The following is a 24,819-nucleotide window of genomic DNA, read 5'->3' as shown; positions in this document are numbered from 1 at the left end:
AATGAGCTTTTTGTAGCCTGTCTGTTCTCACTGGCATTTTATAGGAGAAATGTGATATCTGCTGGTCCTCCTCTTCACAGAACTGCCACCTCTTGACATTCTCTACTCTAAGCTAGTGAGTTACTTGTTTTTTCTCAGTCATTGTTTCTCCCCAAATATTTGCGCATTGTGATTTCTTTACAGAAAAATCACTTGAGGTAGACATCGTTACATTACTAATTGCAATTGTATGGGGAGAACGAAATCTCAACGCAGTGCTGTTGGTCCTCCTGTCCCTTTTTACTCTTTGGCAGACCATAATCTATTCTGTCAACCAATATGGACAAAACTGAGTCATCCGCTGTGCCATTTTCCCTATGTTGCTTCACCACACTCATCCTTTTATGTTATTTGTAGTAAGTCAGTATGTTTTTAAATCTTCTACCTTGCTGTCTTTCTTCGATTTATTTATCTTTCTCTCTTCATTGTATTTTCTTCATCTTTCTTCCCTTACTTCTGAATCTCCTTGTTGCTTAACGATGTCTATTACTTCGCTTTCATCTTTCTTTTCCTCTCTCTTTCTCTTCTTTCTTTTTTCCTTTTTCTGTTACTTTCCTTTCCTCCTTCGTCTCTATATTCTGTTTCATAACTACATTCCTGTTTTTCTTTCTAAACAATTTATTATATTCTGGTATAGCTACAGATTTATTGTACTATTTATTGATATATTTCACTGCTCTTCAAATTTCAATTGTTATATTGATTATTATACATTGTTTCTATTGTTCCATTTCTTATAAATGGCGTTAAAGGTTGTCTCATGGAACTCTAAAAGTTTAGGTTCCCCGATCAAACGTCAGAGAGTTCTTTCCCATTTGTCTAATTTACAATGTGATATAGCTTTGTTACAAGAGACTCATGTTGTAGAGAAAGAAATTCTTAAACTTAAAAGATTATGGGTTGGAAACGTTTTTGCATCCCCAGGTACAGGTCATCGCAATGGTGTTATCATTTTATGTCATAAACGTCTTGATTTGAAGGTTATTACTCAAGAATCGGCTACCTCGGGTAGATGGGTTTCTGTCTCACTTTTACGTAATAATATACCCATGACTCTTTTTAACCTTTATAATCCTACTGCTCTAGATGTCACTTTTTGGCCCACTATTTTATCCAAATTAATGTATTTTCAAGATGATTACTTATTAGTTGGAGGTGGCTTCAATATGGTTATAGATCTGATTATTGATCGTAAGTCCACTTCTAAATTCATTCCGTCCACTATGTTCTCCCAATTTACATCGACTATTCAACAAAGGTCATTAGTAGAAACATGGCACTTATGTAACCCTACCCATTTAGAATACACTTTCTTTTCCACAGCACATTCTTCACATTCTCGCATTGCCTACCTTTTTATCTTGCAATCACTCACTCAACGTATCTTACAATCTGACATTGGTTCTCTTCTAATTTCTGATCACGCAACGGTTATCTTAAGTCTTGATATCTCTTCTCCTACACAAGGCACGAGAAGGTGGAGATTTAATAACTCTCTTCTTCTAGGCCCTAATTTTACCCAACAATTTGAATAATTTGCTACTACTTTCCTTACTGAAAATGAATCCCCTTCTATCTCTCCTCAAATTGTTTGGAACTCTTTTAAGACAGCCTCCAGAGACTTTATTATTTCTTTTGTATCCCGTCGCAAGAAATCTTCCCTCTCTAAATTAAAACATCTTAAACGCAAATGAAGCATTTGGAATTCTCCTTTGCTATCTTGTCTTGTTTGGAGGATCTTGTTTGTGCTAAATTTCAATTCAACAAACTTTCCACAGACAATGCCAATTTATTTCTCCTTAAATCCTCAGCCAAGTATTATGGTGGTCAGAATAAGGCAGGGAAGCTTCTAGCCAATTATTTGAAAATTAAGAAAAAACGTGCTTAAATCAGTTCTATCCTTGACTCCAATAATCATATGCTTTATAAAAATGAGGATATTTTGTTGGAATTCCCCCTCTTTTTTCATCTCTTTACACTCCTGACAATCCTGTTTCTTCCGATGCAATCTCTCAATATCTCTCCTCTATTACCCCTCCTTCCCCTTCAGATTTAGACTTTTCAGTATTAGATGACGACATTAAGGAATCTGATATTAGCAATGCAAATCATACTAATAAGCGGGGTAAAGCTCCGTGACCTGATGGTTTCACCATTGAATTTGTTTCTCATTTTTCTTGCTTCCTTATTCCCAAATTATATCACTTATTTAATTTCTTTATTTATTCTAAAAACTCTGGAGGCTCTTTCAAAGAAGCTCTAATATGTTTAATACCTAAAGACAGCAAAGAGCATACTCTGTGTAAGAATTATCGTCCCACTTCTCTAATTAATCTTGATTATAAGATTTTTGCTAAAATTCTAGCGTTTTCCTTAGAGAAATTTCTACCATCGTTAATTGGTTGTGAACAATGTGGTTTTATTAAAGGCAGAAATCTTTCTGATAATACTAGACTCTTTTTCAATGTACTTGCTAAAGCTAGATCCTATAAAGATTAATTGGCAGCTATCTCTCTAGATGCTGAGAAGGCCTTTGCTAGAGTGGGATGGCCTTTTATTTTCTCTACTTTATCCTGGTTTGGTTTTGGTTCTACATTTTTTTTTTTACAGAGTTGTATATAGCGCGACCTTGACCCGAATCGGGTATCAGAGCGCTTTAATTAGCACCAGTTGCATTACATGAGAACACGTTCATTTTGTTAGGCGGGGGAGATTAAGTGATTTGCCCAGAATCACAGGATGTTCAGCATCATTGCCGAGACTCGAACCCAGTTACCCAGATACAAGGTCGACAGCCCTAGCCCTCAGGCCAACTCCGCTCCTATAAATTATGTTTGTTTACTTTACTCTTCCCCAGTTTCTTCTGTTCTCTCAAATGGCCTTCTTTCATCAAACTTCCAACTACACCGTGGAGTACGACAAGGTTGTCCCCTTTCTCCTCTCCTTTTTATTCTTGCCTTGGAGGCTTTCTTAATGAAGATCCGCTTAAATTCCCAAATCACAGGTTTTAAATATGGCTGTAATCAATTGAAATTATCAATTTATGCAGATAATATTTTGCTCTTTTTATCCAATTTGCAATCATCTCTCCCGGCGTTTTTATCAGAAGTAGTTTCCTTCGTCTCTGTCTCTGGCTACAAGTTAAACATTGACAAATGTGAAATTCTTCCATTAAATAAATTGTGCTTTTCTGCAGATTATACTACATCCGGCTTCAAATGGAACACTGACAAAATTAAATGTCTGGGCTTATGGTTTAAACCCTCTATTAAAGATTGTATTCTAGTTAATTTAAAAGAACTCCAATCCTTTTTGAAGTCTGCTACATCTAAGTGGAATCCTTTGTTTTTATCATGGTAAGGTCGTTGTGACACAATTAAAATGATGTTAGTCCCTGTTATTCTTTTTTATCTTTCCAACATCCCTATATCTATTGGAAATTCTCATTTTAAACCTATATATTCCATATTATCTAAATTTCTATGGAACAACAAAACTCCCCGCATCTTCTTCCATAAACTTAAACGTCCTAAATTCTTAGGAGGCGTTAACTTCCCAGCCTTCCAGATCTACCATAATGCATTCTCTCTCAGACAAAACTCGCTATTCTTATTAGAAGATGATGATTCTTGTTCTCTACCATTATGGATTGATGTTGAAAGGTCCTTTTTTCGGCCTTTTTCTTTTCAAGAAACCATATCCTTTTCTCAACGACCCATCTCTTTTTCCTTCCCTATACTTAATAACTCTTGCAAACTTCTTAAACCTTTGTTTACCAACCATCTTTCTCCTTCAGACAAATTTCTTCGATCCTCCATATGGTATTATAAGGATATTAAATTAACTAACAAAGTTCAATTTTGGAAAGATTGGTATCTTAAAGGTCTCCACTGGGTTCATCAACTCCGTAATGAGGAAACTTGGCTACCCTTCTCTTCCGCTCAATCACGCTTTTCCTTTCCTTCATCATATCTCTCTAAATATACCTCCTTGCTTTCTCTAATCCAAACATCCTATCAAGCCATGACTTCCACAGCCCATCCCTCCTCTGCACCCCCACAGGTTCTATCCATCCTGTCCCTCTCTCCATCAGCATCTCAACTCTACCAATCCCTGTCACCTTTTTCACCAATTAGGGTTAAACTGAAGTGGAACTGCTCTGGGAAGCTGATCTTCAATCCTCTTTTTCTACATCTAAGTGGAACAAGATTTGTATTAAAATTAGAAAATCTTACCGGGCTTCCAATACCACCCAAATTTTGCTCTATGTCTACAACAGACTTTTATTTACTCCTACCTCATTACACAAAATGAACCCTACTCTTTCCACCTCTTGTTGGTCTTGTAACGCAAACCTGGCAGACCTAAAGCATATGCTTTTCCTACGTCCTCAAGTGCATAATTTTTGACACCGAGTCTGGACACAGATTAATACCATTTTTCATATCCAAGTCCCTTTTTTTTCTGTTAACGTATTTTTAGATAGTCTTTCTGATGATTGGAGTTCACAGGCTCGTGATTTCCAGATTATTGGTCTACTCCTTGGAGTTGCCTTCCAACAGATTACCATGGTATGGAAAGATAACTCCAATCTCTCCTATTGTGCTTGGTGGTATGGAGTTTGCTATAACCGCAGGTTAGACAGGGCATATGTACATCCCATCTCCCTTGCCATTAAAAGCGACCTTCTATGGTTACCTATTACCTATTTTCTTGATGCATCTGCGCATACCTCACAAACTCATGACCCTCGAATTGAAGAAGTTCCTAAACCTCCATGAGTAATATTTTCAATGTATATATATTTATATTTCATGTTATTTCCTCTATTTAACCATTTTGCTCAGCTTCCCAATACCTTTTACATTTTATTTCTTTGAAGCTTACTTACTAAAATGTATACGGTAGTTATGATGCACTGCCATTTGATTACCCCTGCCCTTTACTTCTTTTTGTTTACTCTTCTCTTTTCCTCTCTATTATCTTATCAGTTTGCATCCAATTTTTTTCTCATGTTAACATTTTCTCATTATATTGTATTGCATTTTTTTTGTGTCAATAAACTCTCTCTTAAACTTTAAAAAAAAAAAAATCCGCTACAAATTGCTGGACACAGATAGATCTCTGCTGCAGGTCTCTTAACCCTGTAACATATTCTAAAATGCAGCCCTTTTGAGAGCAATTAAGTAGGCTGGAACAGATTTGCTGTCACATTTGCCCTTGTTAACAATTTCTTTGCAACAGATTTCTTTTAGCAAATGTATACGTTGAGGGTCAGGCTCTGCTTTGCAAGCTCCACCCCTCGTGACTCCACCCCCTTTTCGCCTGCCATACCTTGACCCCCAATGTATGGGCCCCTTGAGTACGTTTTTTTCGGCACTGCATATCGTACATCTTTGCCTCGCCTCTAAGCAGCATTGAAACGAACCACACATGCATGAACATTTCTCTATCATAGAAATTGACCTGCGGAATAACTTTTTATCAACTTTTTTCCTGTAACTGAGCGCGAACTTTGTTACTTCTAAGGGAAATGATATGTGCTTCCTTTGTAAAACCAAAAACCTCCCCGACTTGGGTAAAACATTATCGAGCTGTCACTTAAAATTATCAGCGGTATCGCCTGTGTTTTTAGGAAAACCTTTTACAAAAACCGAATTAGGATCCGTTTCCCGGAGCTGCAGGGTGGTAGCACGTCACATGTCTCGGCACCAGAGGCGGATAACCATCTTTGTTCCAAGCTGACATGTATAAATTGATTACATAAGTGGGCAGCGGTGGCCGTGCAGCGCAGGCACCCTTTGTTTCAGCCCCTACAGTACAATTACCAGCAGCAGTTTACAATTACGGGGAATAATAATAAGTGAACGTGCTTTCATCTGGGCATGCAATTACAAGGCGGGGCATACTTTAATGGGATTGTGAAAAATCGGAGTCTGGTCGATGCGAAAAGTAAACATTCGTGTTCTGGATACTATAGCGGGATCACAACAAAGGGAAACTCCTGAAATCTGATGATTTCCACATCTGGAGAATGTTAATCACTTCAAAATGACGGATGTTTTTTATTTTCGCTTGTGACAGACACACTCCTTTCGTTGATATGCATTTATTTACATAACTTACATCACCCGTGAGGGAAAAAAATCTGAAGTGGCTTCAAAGGGTAAAGAGCTTAATTAAAAAGAGACGTGTGCTTTTCGTTTCACAGGAAGGCAGGCGAAATACCCTTTTCTTGGTCCACAAAAAACCCCTAGAAGGCTAGAACCTTGGAAGTGCAGACAATGTTCACAGTTACCGACTTCCAAACAAGGGTTCGGAAGTCAAGCAATAGTCTGCGTTTCTTGAAAAGTGTATCGAGGTCATTTAGTTTGGGTCTAATTATGCCTGGATGGATTATACACAGAGTTTGGGATTTTTCACAGGCTGGCATCACATTGCGTTACATTACAGGTGAGGGTGGCTGGTCGTTTCCAGCTGATGATTATTCGGTGGCTTTTGTAGAGCGGGTTGTGAAGTCGTCCATGTCACTGAAACCACTATTACAGGTGGCACTATTTCCACACATTGGCAGACTATCTCCAGAGATTAAGCATTTGTTTATAAAACTAATCAGGCCAGAAATTGGGGCCTATGTATCCCAATTCACACCGATGGGAAATTCTTAGGGCCTCAGATGGTTGTACGACCTTATCCCTACTAATCTACACAGGGTTTCCGGAGACCTTAAGGGCTGATTTACAAGCCCCTTGCAGCTGGTGCATCACTTTTCTTCACAAAAAGTGGCACACTAGTGGTGCAAAGAATTTGCAAATAGGACCCTGAGGGCCTCATTTACGAAGTTGTGGCACAGGGCTTCTTCTTCCTTGTTCCCCCGTTGCACTCTGTGCCCTGTGCCCTTTGCCTCTGTCCCCTTCGTATTTGTATAGCGTTATTGATTAGTGCTTCTTCCTCCTTGCCCCCCCGTTTTTTCCGGTGCCCTTTCGCCTTCTGTTCCTTCACCGTTCCTGCCACCGTTTTCCCGCTGCTGCATCCCCTGCGGCCCCGCCCCCCGTTCGCCCATTTGTCCACTCCCTCCTCCCAGCTGCCTCCTCCCTCCCACCTCCCCTTCTTATGCCGCCGTCTGCGCCCATCTGCACCTGGACCACGCCCAGCGCCAGAACCCCTGGCCCCGCGAATGCCACGACACCCGATACTGCTATGATGCCAGCACCCTCCACGCACTCAACCCCAGATGACCACACACCTGCTTCCTGGCTGGCCCTAAGCGCACCCAAGGACCTGCCGGACCTGCAGCTTCACCAGCATCCGATCCGCCAAGCCACCCACCGTGAAGGAACGCAACCACCTCAAATGCATTCTTCTCACCAGCTCCGCCCGCAAACACGCCGTCAAACTCTGGGACCTACTCGACTCAACCTCCCCAGACGTCACCTTCCTGATGGAGACCTGGCTGAACCCCTCCTCGGCACCCGACATCGCCATAGCCATCCCGGGCGGCTAAAAGATCACCTGCAGGGACCGCACCAGCGGAGGAGGAGGAGGAATCGCCATTGTTCACAAGAACACTCTCAGAATCTCAAACAACACAGACGACACCCTCCTCACCGTGGAACACATGCACTTCCAAATCCACACCGATCCCAACACCACCCTCAGAGGAACCCTCGTCTACAGACCCCCCGGACCCTGACCACAGTTCAGCGACTCCATCGCCGACTTCGTCAGTACACACACTCTCGCCTCCACAGAATACATCCTTCTGGGGGACCTGAACTTCCACCTCGAGAACGGCAACGACTGCAACTCCACCACCCTGATCAACAACCTCGCCAACCTCGGACTCAGACAACACGTCACAACGCCCACCCACTCTGCAGGCCACACGCTTGACCCCATCTTCTCCGCAAGCTCCCACGTTTCTTTCAACCACACCACCGAACTCTACTGGACCGACCATCGCTGCATCCACTTCACCTTCCGGAAACCTACCATGCCATGCACCACCGCACCCAACAGATCCCCCGCCGCGGCTGGAGCAAAGTCACCGAATACCAGCTAACCACCACCCTCGCCCGGAACCCACCCACTGATCCAACCGACCCCGACTCCGCCACCCACAACCTCAAACAATGGATCGACGACTGCGCCAACACCCTCGCCTGATCAAGAAATCCTCCAACAGACACACCAGCAAGAAAGCCAGCTGGTTCACTGAAGACCTCCAGGCCTCCAAGCAAACCTGCCGAAAGCTAAAGAAGAAATGGCACCGTGAACAGACACCAGACAGCTACGCAGCCCACAAGAACGCCACCCGCAGACACCATCGCCTCATCAGATCCGCCAAAAGGGCCTCCTTCAAAGACCGCCTTGACAACAATGCACACAACAGCAAAGAGCTCCTCAACATCTTGATGGAATTCTCCAACCCCAGCTCCAACGACATCCCACCTTCGTAGGACCTGTGCGACTCCCTTGCCACCTTCTTCATTGCAAGATCGCAGACATCCATGACAGCTTCAATGCCATGACCGTCCCGACAACCACTGAGACCTCCGTCCCCACGGCCACCATTCGCACTGACCCCCTGCTCTCCTGGACCAACATAAACGACGACGACACCATTAAAATCATGAACACCATCCACTGCGGACCTCCATCAGACCCATGCTCCCACCACATCTTCAACAAAGCCACCGCCACCATCGCACCCCACCTCCGGAAAGCCATGAACATCTCCTTCGAGATAGCGACCTTCCCAGAGAGCTGGAAGCACGCCGATATCAATGCCTTACTCAAAAAACCCAAGGCTGACCCCAAGGACCTCAAGAACTTCCGGCCCATCTCCCTGCTCCCGTTCCCGGCAAAGATCATCGAGAAGACCATCAACAGACAACTGACCCGCTACCTCGAGGAGAACAGCATCCTGGACCCGTCCCAGTCCAGGTTCCGCAGCAACCACAGCACCGAAACTGCTCTCATCGCCGCCACCGATGACATCAGGGCCCTGCTGGACAACGGAGAAACCGCCGCCCTCATCCTCCTGGACCTGTCAGCCGCCGTTGACACCGTCTGCCACCGCACCCTACGCACACGCCTTCACGATGCTGGGATCCGAGACAAGGCTCTGGATTGGACCACCTCCTTCCTCGATGGCAGAATCCAGAGTGTCCGCCTCCCCCTTTCTGCTCCGAAGTCACCAAGATCATCTGCGGTGTACCGCAGGGCTCATCCCTCAGCCCGACATTGTTCAACATCTACATGGCACCGCTCGCCCACGTCGCCCAACTGCATGACCTCAACATCATCTTCTACACCGATGACACCCAGCTGATCCTCTCCCTCACCAAGGACCCCCTCACTGCCAAAACCAAACTCCACGAAGGAATGAAAGCCATTGCAGAAGAACAGCCGACTGAAGCTAAACTAGGATAAGACGGAAGTCCTCATCCTCGTATCCACCCCCTCTGCCTGGGACGACTCCTGGTGGCCGACCGCACTGGGAACAATTCCAACACCCACCGACCACGCACGCAACCTAGGATTCATCCTCGACTCTACTCTCTCCATGACAAAGCAGGTCAACGCCATCTCGTCCTCCTGCTTCAACACCCTCCGCATGCTCCGCAAGATCTACAGGTGGATCCCCACCGAAACAAGAAGAACGGTCACCAAGGCCCTCGTCAGCAGCATGTTGGACTACCGCCTGATCCTCGACATCCCTCACCGTAGCCACATCACACCCCACCTGAGAGACCTGCACTGGCTCCCCATCAACAAGAGGATAACCTTCAAGCTCCTCACCCACGCACACAAGGCACTCCACAACACCGGACCAGCATACCTCAACAGACAACTCAGCTTCTACACCCCCAACCGCCAGCTCCGCTCTGCCGACCTCGCCCTCGCCACAGTCCCCCACATCCGGAGAGCGACTTCCGGTGTTAGATCATTCTCCCACCTCGCCACCAAGACCTGCAACACCCTCCCCATCCTCTTACGGCAGACCCAGGACCTGCTACACTTCAGAAGACTCCTCAAGACCTGGCTTTTCGAGCAGAATCAGCATCCTCCCCCAGCGCCTTGAGACCCTCACAGGTAAGTAGTGTGCTTTTACAAATGTTCTGATTGATTGATTAATAGGAGTGATTGTTTTCAGCACATAGAAAGAGGAAAAAACGAGGAGAAATAAGGATATTTCTCCTTGTTGCCCTCCCTAGCACCACCCATGGGGTGGCGTTAGAATCTGATGCATTCCCAGGTTTACGATTCTTCGTAAATCTGGGAATGCTTCAGATTCCATGGGTGTTGCGTGGCAGCACGAATAGCAACACCCATGGAATGCCTCTTTCACACAGTGCTCTGCGTGAAAGGGGCACATATTTACAAGGCCATGAAAAGCCACGCAAAATGGCTTAGTCGGGCCTTCTAAATATGCTGCAGGCACATTGCTCCACCAGAGCGTCAAAAAAGTGCTGCTAGGGGCATCGTAAATGAGGCCCTAAGGCTTTACTTTAAGAAATGTAAAGTGTGACAAAAAAGTCCCATGATCGATTGCTCTATAAACACCGTTATCAAAAGCTTCCAAGTTTAATAGATAGCAGCAATTTTCTTTTTGGGGGTGTTTTCTCATTTTACATAACTTACAGATTGACATGACATTCCTAGGTGGCACACAGTGCACATGCCGCATGCCACTTTGTGGTTGCGCCAGTGATAATAAAGAATGGGTGCATGTAAAAGATATTCCTGGTTTGCAGTGCTTTTTCTCTGTCTCTCTGCTCGCTCTCAGGCTGTCATTGGTAAATTCACTCTACCCTCCCGCCCTCCTGTCTACTTTTACGCTCCGCATGGCTTCTTTCTCCTAATAGTGCGGCAGGCAGCTCTCTTGGAATGGTTTATAAAGTAGAACAAGAAACATTCAGAGATGGTTCTCCATGCATGTCCATGAACGCATAAGGTGTCCATCTTTAAATACAATTATTACATATTATGGCAAAAAAAACACTGCAGGATGTCCGCTTCTCTGTGCTCATGCGTGCTCACTACTAGGCGGTAAGGTGGAGTGCTATAACAAAACTAGGCTCATAATTAATGGCATTAAACACTGTGCACTAATGGCATGAAATCTCGACTCCAAACAGCATTGCAAATTATTCTACATATGTATGATAGTATTACCATATATGTATGATAGTATTACTGAGTGAAATGAGTTCTAAAATAAAAATTCGACTTATGCTGACCTATTTTAGAATTATGCTTTAGAAACGTGTTCAAGCTGCTGCAGAAAAGTTTTCACTTAGAAAATGACGCTCAATCAGAATGTTCACACTCCATAATGTGAAGGAATCCTTATTAATGCTGCAAATAGATATATTAATCCTATATATATATATATATATATATATATTGAAATGTGTGCATACGAAATGTTCATGAAATAGTATAATTAAATGAGACATTTCTGTGTTTGTTATAATAAATCATGATTTAGACATTTATGAATGCTTCATCAGAATACTATTGCTAGTTTGCCTCTGCATCTCTGAAAACTCTGCCTTCTATTGAAACTCATAGCACATATTCTAGCTTAGGTAAGAAGGTCCTCATAATAACTTTCCTCAATGTAACATCGTTTGAAACAGTGTTATACTAATGTACCTGCGTGAAAGTGTACCCTGGGAATCGAGCAAAGAGACATCGGAAGTTGACAACCCCATTGGAGAAGCAGATCCCATTAGCTGGATGAGCTAACACCTAACAGACGATTGATATAATATTCTAATGACTTTATAACAATGAGTGTTCCTAGAGAGACAATAGGAATTGCAATTGAAGTTCCACAGAGAGGGCGACTCCAGACTCATTATTCTCACCTTGCGACTCTCGTCCTGGAGAGTTCATCTTTTTGCTTTGTTACCAATAGCTTCTGCTAAAGGTGACTTATTCTTTTTATCTAAGAACTTTACCCTAATCAATGCTACTGCAGAGATCATTCTATTATTGCCGGTTGCTCCTGCAGCTGTGGGGAACTTGGCTGAGTTTCCAGAACGGCTCTTTATGGGAAGTTCGTCTTTTATTTTCACTCTTGCTATTTTACAAAAGGACTCTTTATGGGTTCTAGTTAGATTAGGTTCATTAGCTAGTTTAGTGAAGTTTCATTTATGGACTACTGTGAATTGATTTATACTGCCTCTAATCAATCTTTTATTGATATTACTGTAAACTGTCCAATCTGAATAAAGATGACAAAAAACAATCCAAATCCGTTTAAGATAAATAAAAGTGTTGAGACTTCACCGACCTCTCATCATTGACAAAACATTTAAATTCCATTCATACCACAGTAGCAAAGGTCCATTGACCTTGTCAAGAGCCATCAGGATTTAACAAGGACGAAGTCTGTAATTTGAGTGTTTTAAACTTGAAACCATACTTGACTATTCCTCAGATTCCAGCATTACTAACAATGGGGATCACCCCATTGACTAAAGCAGATGAATGTAGCATTGTATACGGATCTCGCACAAGGTTGAAATTACTTCCATTGAGAAGAATTTACAAATTGCATGACACAAACTGGAATCAGCAGGATAAACTATTACCCCTTAATAGAGGCCTGCTGCCTTGCAAGAGGGCAACTTAGTTGCAGAGCTCCTGTTCCTCCACAATGCGGCTGCCAAGAGTATCATCCTGGGTGGCTAGGCGCCCGAGGAGAATGGCGGCGCCGGAGTAGAGCTCCGTCCGAGCCAGAGCTTACCGGCGGTTCGCACGCCACACGCGAACTTTGGAAGGAAGCCTCCGCCTTCTCATGATGCTGGGCATGCCCTAAGACCACTTCTGCCGCCGTGGCGGTCTTATCCTCGACTCTGCTGCTCCATTTCATCCCGGTCGCGGCTCTGTAATGACCGCGACCGCCATTTTGTATTTTGTATGCCCGGATTCTTCTCATCAGCGCGTTTAATCGCGCATTGAATTCCCGGCTGCTACAACGAACCTACAATGTTTCCAGCATTATCAGCGACACAGATGACACAGGCCCACATATTTAGATGACTTTTTTATTCATTCTATGGCTTTTTTATGATTTACTGGACATTTCTTGCTCTCCTCAAACCCGGCAGCCATCTTAACTCTTCATTCTGCTTCTCTCGGCTTTTGATATTTTTTGTCCTTACTGGCCTGGCATATTTTCTCGCTAATTCTTTTTAATTGCCTCTCTTTTATTTTTTACGTTCTTGAGATCCCACGAAGTGCCTGTTTTGCTCCCAGTCATTTTGTGATTTCTCAGTGAACCTGTATTTCATAGACACATTGATGGCTGACTGTTCTGGCAAGGTCCAAAAGCGCAACTATATTAAGAACTCCAAGCTTTTCACGGAACTGGCTCATCTAGAAGCTTCTCAGTCCCTTCACTCCACTGAGATGACGTCGCATGCGGACATCTCTTCACAACCTTCAGCAAAAACAATGCCTAAGAGGTTGAAAAAATATCCACCTTCGCCTCCCAAGTCCTCTTCAACCATCTCGATGGAGTTACTCCTTGAAGAGATACGGGCCTTGCGCCCTTTTATGGAAGAAACCAACGCTAAGTTACAGGTTCTTACTGACAATTGGGCTTCGATGGATGAACGAGTGTCGTCAGTGGAGCGTGATGTCTCTTCTCTTCAGGACTCTGCTGCCAAGGTCACCCATTTGCATGCACAGGTCTCCTCTCTCCAGAAGCAGGTGGAGGACTTGGAAAATCGAAATAGGCGCAACAATCTTCGCCTCTATGGCCTGGTGGAAGGATGCGAGGGGAACTACCCTATCAATTTTTTCAAGTCTTTTCTTCCCAAGCTTTTACACTTGCCTGAGGACACACCGCTAAATATCCAGCGCGCCCATAGGCTTGGGCGAGCTCCCTCCTCTTTGTCTACGCCAGCAAAGCCCAGAGGTGTAATAATGTACTTCCTGGAATACACAGACCTACTGAAAGTTCTTTCAGCAGCCAGAGCCTCTCCTCTTCTCACGTGGTCAGGTTCCACTCTGTTCTTTGCGCAAGATTATGCCAGAGCCACTGCGAATCGACGTAAGGCTTTTTTGGACATGAGACCTGACCTTCGCTCCATTGGTGCCAGATACGGTCTTTTCCACCCTTGCTTATTCAAAGTCACCTATAATAATAAAACAACGACATATGAGGATCCTACGCGACTTCAGAGTTTCCTGAACTCTTGCGGTCAGATTGGCATGGAGCTTTCTGGGCCTTCCTCCTCTCTCCCGCCATGACTTTCTCTGAAATTTTATTATAATCTTCCAGTTTCGTGGGTTTGCTGATTTTTCTAACTCAAATGTTCTTCGACTTGTATGTTCTCTTGATGAGTTTTTGCTGTTTACCGAATTATTTGTTATTTACGTTGTAATTTCTTGGTTCGCTCTATTCACTGCTTGTATTATGCCTTTGTCGCTTGTTGTCACCTCACCTTGTTATCTTTCTTCCCTCACAGCTTAATGTGCCGCGTTCCGCCTTGTTCCTCTGGTCGGACGTCTCACTGACCCCGAGTGTCCTGCCTTCTTCAGTTGGCCCTACCTTCCTCCCCTCGTCTCCACGTGCGTCTCTGTTTGTTCCTGTTCCTGATCGTATCTCCCCTAACCTACCCCTTGTAAGTATTCCTCACACACTTTTTGACATGTTTGCTTTTGTTCTGTTTCTTCTGACTTTGATTTTTCTTTCCATGTTTTCAGGTTTATTGGTGTCAATACCTTTTTTGCGACCTTACTCTTCTTTTCTTTCTCTTTCCCCCTTTCTCCTCATTTTTCACTGCCTCTCTTGGTCATGCTTTTCTCTCTTTATTCATTTTGTTCCCATATCACTTCATTTTTCCTTTGACTTCTACTTAGGTCCCTCTCCTTTTGGCCGCCCTCTCTCTCATCCTGTCTCTTTATTGGTCTCTTTACGCATGTTCTTCTTTCTCTTTTATTGGACCTTTCTTATTAATATCTTCGGTCTTCATTTTATCGTCTCACTGATCTTAGTAGCACCTTGGCTTTACTTTATCTTTTTGGTATATCTCAGCCTTCTACTATTCTTCTTTTTCTTGTCCATTCCATTTCTTCTTTACTCTTTTTCTTTCTTTCTTTTTTCTGCGTTTTTTATTCTTCGTGAGGCTTTCTTTCAATGCTTTAATCTCTCCTTGCATTTCCCTTTCAATAATCTTTAATGTCAGTTCGTATTGTATCCTGGAACATTAAGGGTCTTCACTCTCCCATTAAGCGGCAAAAAATCCTTTCTCACTTAGCCAAGTTGAATGTAGACATTGCCTTCTTGCAAGAAACACATTTGTCTGATATTGAAGCCGCTAAGCTCAGAAGGGGTTGGGTGGGTGATGTTTTCTCTGCTCCTGGGGATGGTAAAAGGAATGGTGTGGCTGTGTTAATTCTCAAATCTCTCTCTCATTCGCTTCTGACTTCTGAGTCAGATCCCGAGGGCAGATGGCTGTATGTCAAACTTTCCTCGAAGGGTACCCCCATCTCCCTTCTCAACATTTACGCACCCACTGGCGGTGACCCCGCCTTTTGGCGCACAATGGCTTCTCGTATTTCTGAATCCATTGATGATAATTTTATTATGGCAGGCGATTGCAACTTACCCCTTTACCCCTTTTTAGATAGGCATTCCAAAGCATCCTATGTCCCTAATAAGTCTCATAAATTGTTTGTTCAGGCAATATCCCAGCACAAACTCGTTGATGCCTGGCGTTTATGTAATCCTACTACTAAAGAGTTTACCTTTTACTCCCCATCTCATCAATCACAGTCCCGCATTGATTACATTTTCCTTTCCCATCATATCTCTCAATCCCTCACTCACGCCGATATTGGCCCCATCTTGTTCTCTGATCATGCCCCTGTTCTGGTTAACATTGATGTCTTACCCAAGTCCTCTGGGCCAAAAAGATGGCGCTTCAACAATACTCTCCTTCTTGATCCCAAATTCACAACCTCCTTTGTTGAATTTTCCACAGAATTTTTTACCATCAATGATACACCCAATATGCCCAAACATGCTATTTGGGACGCTTACAAAGCTGCAGCAAGAGGTTTCATCATTGACCATGTGGCTAAAAAGCGTAAAATTGCTTGCAAACGCATTAGTGACCTCCTCTTCACGAACAAAAAACTGGAGCATTCTTTTTACACCTCCCACTCGCAGGAAAGTTTGACTACTCTTATTGAAGCTAAGATGCAATTTAACAAACAATCCACTGATGATGCTTCGTTATATCTGTTGAAATCTAGTTCAAAATTTTATGGGGGTAAGAATAAAGCGGGGAAGGTATTAGCCAATTATTTAAAAGTCAAGCAACACAAACTGAACATTGAGTCTGTTTTTGATGTTAATTCCGTTTTAAGGCGCACAGATGCTGATATTTTAGAGGAATTTTCCCGCTTTTATTCCACGCTTTACTCTTCTGAAACTCACCCTACTGCCCAATCCCTCGCTACCTTTTTCTCCACAATTCAGGCTCACCCCAATTTTCCTGTTGACTTATCCATTCTTGAAACGCCTATCTCCAGCTCCGAACTACATAATGCACTCCAGTCACTTAAGAAAGATAAGGCCCCGGCTCCGGACGGATTTACAGTTGAATTTTACCTACATTTCTCTAAATTACTATTACCCAGATTACATTCTCTTATTGATTCTTTTATCCTCAGTGGTACCTCCTCTGGCACCTTCTCAGATGCCCACATATGCATAATACCCAAAGAAGGAAAAGATACCCAGTATTGCAAGAATTATAGACCAATCTCTTTAGTTAATATTGATTACAAGATATATGCTAAATCCCTTGCCATAAGACTAGACCCCTTTCTCCCTGAATTGTGGAGTCCAGAGCAGTCCGGATTTGTTAAAGGCCGGTCAATCACAGATAATACTACACTTCTGTTTAATGTTTTGTCCAAATCCTCACGATTCCAGGAATCGTTGGCAGCAATTGCTTTGGATGCAGAAAAAGCGTTTGACAGGGTAGAATGGACTTTCCTTTTTCCAGCCCTCAGATGGTTTGGGTTTGGTCCTAATTTTATTTCCTTTGTTTCTTTCCTTTATTCCAATCCTAGGTCGGCGGTCTGTGCTAACGGCCTAGTCTCTTTTTTCTTCAACTTAGGTAGAGGAGTTCGCCAGGGTTGTCCCCTCTCCCCCTTTCTTTTTAATCTGGCCTTAGAACCCTTTCTCTCAAAACTCCGCCAAAATCCTAACCTGCATGGTTTCCAATTTTCTCAAACAAACATCAAACTTGCTGCCTATGCAGACGACATCCTTCTCTTTCTTTCTAACCCTGCCATCTCAATTCCCGCATTTCTAACTGAAGTCCGTGAATACTCCCAAATTTCTGGTTATAGACTAAACAACGACAAATGTGAAATTTTACCCCTCACAAAATTTACCTTCAAATCCGACTTCGCTGCGTCCAATTTTACTTGGAATGCCTCACATATCAAATATCTTGGTTTGCACATTACCCCCTCCCTCCCCGGCACTGTCTCGTTATGCCTTAGTAGATGTACCCAGAGATTGTCTGATCTTACTTCCAGATGGCACCCGCTTTACCTTTCCTGGTGGGGTCGCCTAGACACGATTAAAATGATGCTTTCCCCAATAGTTCTTTACACTATTTCCAATATTCCAGTTTCTATCCCGGCAAAGTTTTTTAGGAAAATCAACACTATTCTTTACACTTTCCTCTGGTCTGGCAAAAAAGCGCGTATGTCTCTGTTTAGACTACGACTCCCTAAATCAGAGGGTGGGGTTAACTTTCCAGATTTTCCCTCTTATCATAAAGCTTTCCTTCTGCGACAAGCTTCCCTTTGGTTGCGAGATCCTGCTGAATCTCCTCCTTTATGGCTTGTTAGTGAACGCCTTTCTCTATCCCCCTTTACTTTCGCTGAATATCTCTCTTTTTCTCGCAAACCCCGGCTCAATTCCACTCCCATCCACAAATTCACTACCAAACTTCTTCTTTCCACTTCTCCAAGCCCTCCCTCCTCTGTGGCCGCATTTCTCAATACCTCCATTTGGAATAATAATAGCATCCTTATTAATCACAAGCCCTTTTATTGGAAATCTTGGAGGCAAAGGGGATTGATCTGGGTATTCCACCTCTTTTCTGGCTCTGATTTCTTACCTTTCTCCGTTCTTTGCCAAACCTTCAGTATCCCCCACTCCTTTGCCCGTAAGTACCTCATGCTCAAGAACGCTGTTATGTCCACCTATACCAACCTCTCCAGCTCTCTCGCCCAACCCGATCCTCTCAACCCCACTTTACGCCTCCATTCCCTGCTCCGTACTCACACTACTGCCTCCTTAATCTACCACTCATTTCACAAGACTCTCACTCCCAGGCCAAAATCCACGGTAGAGGAACAATGGGAGTCTGACTTTGACACCTCTTGGCCCACCTCTCTTTGGGATAAGGTATGGACCAAACTTCGCAAATCCTCCAGGGCTGCTTCCCTCACGCAAACCCTTTTTTTAAATCTACAACAGACTTCTCTTTTCACCCTATATGTTGAATAAGAGGTTTCCTTTAATCCCTGACCATTGTTGGTCCTGCTTGACACCCAAGGCTACTCTTTTTCACATGCTTTTCTCCTGTACTGCTGTGTTCAATTTTTGGAAGCAAGTTTGGGCTCAGATTAATACCATATTTCACACTGCATTCCCCTTCTCCTTTACCAATGTTTTTTTAGGAAGTCTCTCTTCCTGTTGGAGAGATGCTGATTTTAATGTGCAGATTGTTGATTTCTTGCTAGCTGTTGCATTCCAGCAAATTACTGTTAATTGGAAACATTTTGCTAATATTTCTTTTAGAGCATGGTGGTACAATGTATGTCATAATCACAGGTTAGATACTGTCTTTATTTACCCCCTCGGTCTGGCCAAAAAGCGACATGATCTTTGGCTTCCTGTGACCCTGTACCTTGATACCTGTGCTAAGCGCTCGTTTCATTCGCCTCATTTGCCTCCCTCTCAGCAGGAGGTCTCCAAAGCTCCTTGATTGACCTTTTTGTTCCTTTGCATTTTTTTTATGTTTCATTTTATTGCATATTATCTCCAGTACTGCTTTCTGTTATATAGCCTCAAATATTTGTTACTTCTCAATCTCGTGTTTATTTCCATAGTCATGCTTATTCTACCTCTCATATTGCTGTTATGCTTTAGTTTTTCTCATGTATCGACACCTTTATCTTTCTAATAAAGATCTTTTGAACTTAAAAAAAAAGAGTATCATCCTGACAACGGCCGGGGGATTTAGGCGGGTGGTGTGAAAGTGGGGTCGCCATTGAGGTTAAAACTGTCCTCCTGTGACTCCATCAATGGCCTGGGACCTGAGGGGCAGATATCTACGCACGCCAACAGAGGCGCAATTTGCATGTGATGTCTGGATGGACAGGAGGCCTCAACTACAGGTACAGAGGGGGCGGTGGAGAGACAATTGAGAATTGAGACAGGGAGACTGGGCCAAGGTAGAGACCTGTTGATGTTAGCAACCTTTCCCCACGGGCACGCTTTTACTCTGATGTCGGGTACCTCGGTGGGCCTGCAGATGGGTATGGCTGGTCTTTTGACTGCCTAAGCTGTGATCTGGTACTGGTGAGGATGGACAGCTTGATGCAGGCTGGTACTTGGACTACTTATGATACAACCAACAACATAAGCACTATCTGGAACTGATGGGAGAAATATACATATTATACATGAGGAGACTCCTAATAGCTGATGGTACACTGAGACACCTGGGCCTTGCCCAAGACCCCAGTGAGTACATCTATGACCAAGATTGCCTCTACTGGTGGTGGAGTGCATGAGGCATGTAGGGACTGGTGAAACTGGACTAACCTACAAGAGGCAATGGGCTCTTCTGAAGGTGGGGCAGTATGGGGAGAAATGTGTGATTACCAGCATAGCACTTAGTTGCACAATGGGGAAAACTGATGCCAGACAGATCAGCATCTCAGAAATGTTCTCACTGATCCGGATTCACTCACTTCTAGGTTGACAGTGGTAGTGCACCTCTTCAGCCCTATAGCTAAGTTCCCGGCAATGAATCAGGTAATTTTATGGGTTCTCCACTTGCTGAATAGTTTAATATCCCTTCTTCTGTTTTATTAGTCTGTCTCCCTTTGTTCGTCTTGGGCCACTCTGCTAGATATTCAATACCTCCCTCTGTTATTATTTGTCTCTGGTAGCTGCTCTTTCATCAAGTCTATGGTTGACCACTTCTTTGTGATCTGGTGTTCTTTGCTAGTTCCCTGTTGGTACAAGGGCTCATCATAGTAATAGAGCCCACTAATTAACATGAAAATTAGTTAACATAGTAGATAAATTTGAAATGATAAATGTAAAATGCAATGCTCTAATGACACATTTGGTAAATGTACTGATTTGCAATAGGCAATCATAGTTGTCCATGTGGGCCATGGAAAACCTAGGAAGCAAGTTTCTTTAACTAAAAACAAACTAATATTGGTGAAATGTGCAAAATGCAAATTAGAAGCTTGGCCTTAAAACTACATGCCTAGAAATGTTAGTCATAACTGCAGAACGGTCTTGATTAATAAATGCATTACTTTGTGAGCAGCACAAGAGAGATTCCTATTTTCTCATATAAATGCTTGATTAAGATAATTGTGTGTTACAGACAATAATATTTGTTCGTATTAAAATGGAATGCATTACCTAACAGTGATTTTTTTTCCCGAAGTTAGTATAATTCATTGTTCTCTCAGTGAAACAAAAGTTATGTGGAAGGCCGACTTGTGCCCAAATGCCTTTGAGAATTAAGTCTTATATTTCCAGAATCTAACTATGCAAGAATGTTCATAGCGAACTTGTGATAATTTTACAAGCCACATGTATTTGTTCATGGTAACAGAGGAGCTGGACCTGCTCAATGATGAGAGATGCCATTTGATTGGTTTACGTAAGAAGAAGTCCAATACAATGTCTGCAACATGTGCTCGTATCTTTAATATTAGTGCCTGTTCCTAGGTATATGCAATGCTTTTTCTCCCCTATGCCAGACTCTTGATGGTTGTGATTACTGCAGCTGCTATTTCCCTTTTGCTCTGCTATTGATTATATTTTGACAGATTGCTACAGCAACTGTATGTTAATTTGATTTGGATTTATTGAGACTCGGCTGAGTTTCATGAACTACTCTTTATGGGAAGGTCTGCTGCTTAAGTTTGACTTTTAGCTTTATGCTCCCTGATCTCACTCTCTTCCTTTTGAATTCTACGATTCTAACACTCTGATCTGATCTTTAGTATAGGGAATTTTTTTTAACTAACCATTCTTTTTCATGAGATTTCTGTATACTTATTTGATGTGTGGACTAATCGAAAAGAACAGCAAAAGTAACTTTACTAATCTCTTAATGAGAATAAAGGTTTTTGAAACTTTCATCATTGAATGAACTTAAACACAGGGGAGGCTGGTGCATAGGGGCGAGATGGGCGTCGCCCTCCCACCCTGGGGACCCAAAAAATGCCTGATGAAAAACACTGAGCAGCTTAGGAATAAATTGTGCTGGCTGCTAGTGCTCAGTGAACAAACATATACAAAATTGGGGTTTTCTTTAGGGGGGTGTGGGGGTATGGCCTTTGCTCTGCTCTGCAGTGTCTCTGCACATGCTTTTGACTGGGCGAAGATTTCTTCGCCCTAGAGCCAGAAAGCAGGGCAGTGATGACACACTGGTGGGTGCAGCCTATTGCTAACTAGCAGAATAGCATGTCGATTTTGGGCGTTATTCCTTTGGCCCAGGGCGGAGCTGGAGGCCCTCCATTAATTCCAATGGCCGAGGGTGGAGCATTCCGGCAGGTTTAGAGTTTGTGGGGGTGTGGCAGTGGCCTTTGTCTCCTCCACCAGACCCAGCAACAGTTGTTGTTGTTCAAGTGATTGGTTTGCTGGGGTCTGGGGGAGGAGTCGAATCGAAAACGAAAGACCAACAATTCCAGATTTTTCCAGTTTGGGCTTCTGCTTGCATGCTCTCATTGCCACGCTCTGCACTGCTGCAGTCCACGAGGAGCTCCGAGCCTTGATTGACTCGACTCGAGAACAAGAACATCCAGGCAGCATCGATCGAGGCAGCCTGTAATCATTCATGATTGTCATCGACATCCACATCGTGAAAAACACGGGGTAAGTCAAGTGAACAGTGAAGTCTGCTCGACTTTAAGTAAAGTTAAAGAAGTCTGTCTGTCTCAGTGAAGTTCGCCGGCGACAGCTTCTATCTTGGCAAGTCTGTAAATTAAAATCGGAACAGGAAATTCAAACCTAAGGCTAATTTGAAGGGGGCATATCGCGCACACGGTTATTGAACAGTGAAGTCTGCTGCTCGACTTTAAGTAAAGTTAAAGTGTCTGTCTCAGTGAAGTTCGCCGGCGACAGCTTCTATCTTGGCAAGTCTGTAAATTAAAATCGGAACAGGAAATTCAAACCTAATTTGAAGGGGGCATATCGCGCACACGGTTATGAGTGTGAACGGAGGCTATCAGCAGTTAACAGTACACGCGTCACCCACGCGGAAATGGTCACGCATTATAGAGACGAGCAGCGAGGTAGAGCGAAGTGAGGTCCAAGCGTAAGTGTTCGGTCTGTTCAAGGCAAAGAGGATCGCATCGCACCTCGGTCAGTGGAGTCGGATGCAATCCCATGGGAGTGGGGAGTCTGGGGACACTGTGAGTTGAGTTCCGAGGGCGATCCTCTAGGCGTATAACAACTGATGAGCGTTAATGGTTATAGTCAGACTGTCAGAGTGAAAGTGAAAGTGACTGAGTGAGTGTGAGAAGTTGAACAGACAACAGAAGCGAAGCGAGTATGGCCCTACACGAACGAACCCAAAACAACGGACGGACGGCTGGGTTACGGACGGTATCTGAAATGCACGATTTTGGCCTGAGGCAGTGGCAGTTTCCGCATGACACTCTTGATTCTTCGTGATTTATGGTTTTGCAAAGCGCTGCATGAGCTGAGGCTGCCCCCCTTAATAAACGCGCGCGCCATAATAATGCTCCTTACTCCGACCGGACCGTCATTGAATTCGGCCTCCCCTGTCCTGAGATGGAGGCTGGCAGGCTGAGGCTGCCCAACGGTTACGTAGGCCGTGTCCGGCGTCGTGTGCTACTGCGTACTGCAGCCCTTGCCAAGGATGGCTGGCTGCGCCGATGGAAGGGCCCACAGGTCCGTCCGTGTCCTTCGGCCCATGGCTCGGCAGGGCAGTGCAAGACTAGTGCACTGCAGGGTTGAACACTCAACACAACGGTATTACGGTAAATAAATCAGAGAATTTCTCCCTCGGTCCCCTTGGCGATGTTCTTTGAATTAATTCCCCACACCGCGAGGCACTGAGCAGACGTTGCACTGCAGGATTGATTTTCAGATTAATGGAAGCCGTAGATGCTCTGTCTGCTTGCTATTATTTAACAGTGTTAATAGCAAGCAGCAGACAGAGCATCTACGGCTTCCATTAATCTGAAAATCAATCCTGCAGTGCACACATTAATTTGCTGAGCAATTGTTCCATATTATGCCATGCACATACCTCACACACTCAGACTCACTCACATCACTTGAGGCTTGAGCAGAGATCAGTGTGTCTGCTCAGCGCGCTGCTCGCACAGTGAACCGGGGCGATATTGTCAATGGCTTGTCATCAGCACCGATTGAATGAAAAGGTTCATGTCTCCTTAGGATGAAAAGCGGAGCCAGTCCACCAATACTTAAATAAGCGATACCCAGGTTGTACAATCATTTCATCCACTCATTAAGACACTGGCCTGATGTACCAGTGCACCACAAGCCGTAAATCAATACACAGCGACTCTCTAGTGCCTTTGAAAAATACGGTGTCAGAACTGTATTGGTTTGCTCTATTAAAAGAATGAAGCCAAGGTTGGGAAAACATCTCTAATAAAGCATTTTAATATATTTTTAGATCACTAATGGCTGAACCCTGTCTGCCAGGGCTTTAAGTGGGATGAAAAAACTCGGGGGGAGGGGGGGTCTCTCAAAGGGACGTGGCTTAAAACACTAAACTAAAAATCTGTGCAGCATAGCATAGTGTGCCCCTGACTTGTATTTTGCTGTCTCCTTCATTGCATCCAAATGTATGATACAACAAGTAACATCATAAATACAAGTCAGCCCTATTGGCTTTGTCAATGGTTGTTAGTTGCATAGGTTAAATAAGCAGCTACTATGGCTTGTATAGAATATTGATAAAGCTTCCACTTAAAGCCCTGGTGACACCACAACAATGTTGCTGCTCCTGAGTTTCAAAAAGAGAAGGGAAATCCAAAGAGAAAATGAACCGCTTTAAAGGATTTCCCTTCCCCTACAACGCTCTCCTGGCAGGACCTCATGCTGTAACTTCTCCACTAAAGAGAAGTGAGCAGTGTGAGCCCCGCACAGGATGTGCCTCCTGTCACCCCAACACGTCTCACTCTCACAGGCGGGTAAAGCTAAAGCGTGAGGCGGAAGTACGGGCTCTGGGCCAAGTCGGCGTGGTGGCGCCGGTCTGCTTACTTGAAAGAGTTGTTAAAGTAGTGTTTGTATGTAAGTATGTAGAAGTGTTCGAGGAGGTGTTAACAGCATGTAGATTAAAGATTTAAAGTGATGGTTGGGTAATTTTTCTTTTTGGTGGGGTGGGGGTGAGTAGGGGAGACCAAGGAGGAGTGAGCTGAGCAAAAGAAAGGCTTTTGGTAACGTAAGTGTTTCAAATGAAAATC

At 43.8% G+C, this 24,819-nt stretch overlaps 1 long non-coding RNA gene across 1 annotated transcript in view; it reads left to right on the top strand.

The window, feature by feature from the left end:
* Positions 1 to 24,819, top strand: part of LOC146834732 (uncharacterized) — a 137,973-nt gene that overhangs the window by 63,596 nt on the left and 49,558 nt on the right. Inside the window, exon 2 of the long non-coding RNA XR_014960328.1 lies at positions 14,532 to 14,687. This is a non-coding gene — a long non-coding RNA (uncharacterized LOC146834732). The remainder of the gene's footprint in view (positions 1 to 14,531; positions 14,688 to 24,819) is intronic.

The sequence above is a fragment of the Triturus cristatus genome, chromosome 4_2 (genome assembly GCF_964204655.1).
Source record: "Triturus cristatus chromosome 4_2, aTriCri1.1, whole genome shotgun sequence".
Classification (NCBI taxonomy): Eukaryota; Metazoa; Chordata; class Amphibia; order Caudata; family Salamandridae; genus Triturus; species Triturus cristatus.
The sequence above is the reverse complement of the archived record's forward strand: the minus strand, read 5'-3'. Positions and strand labels throughout refer to the sequence as shown.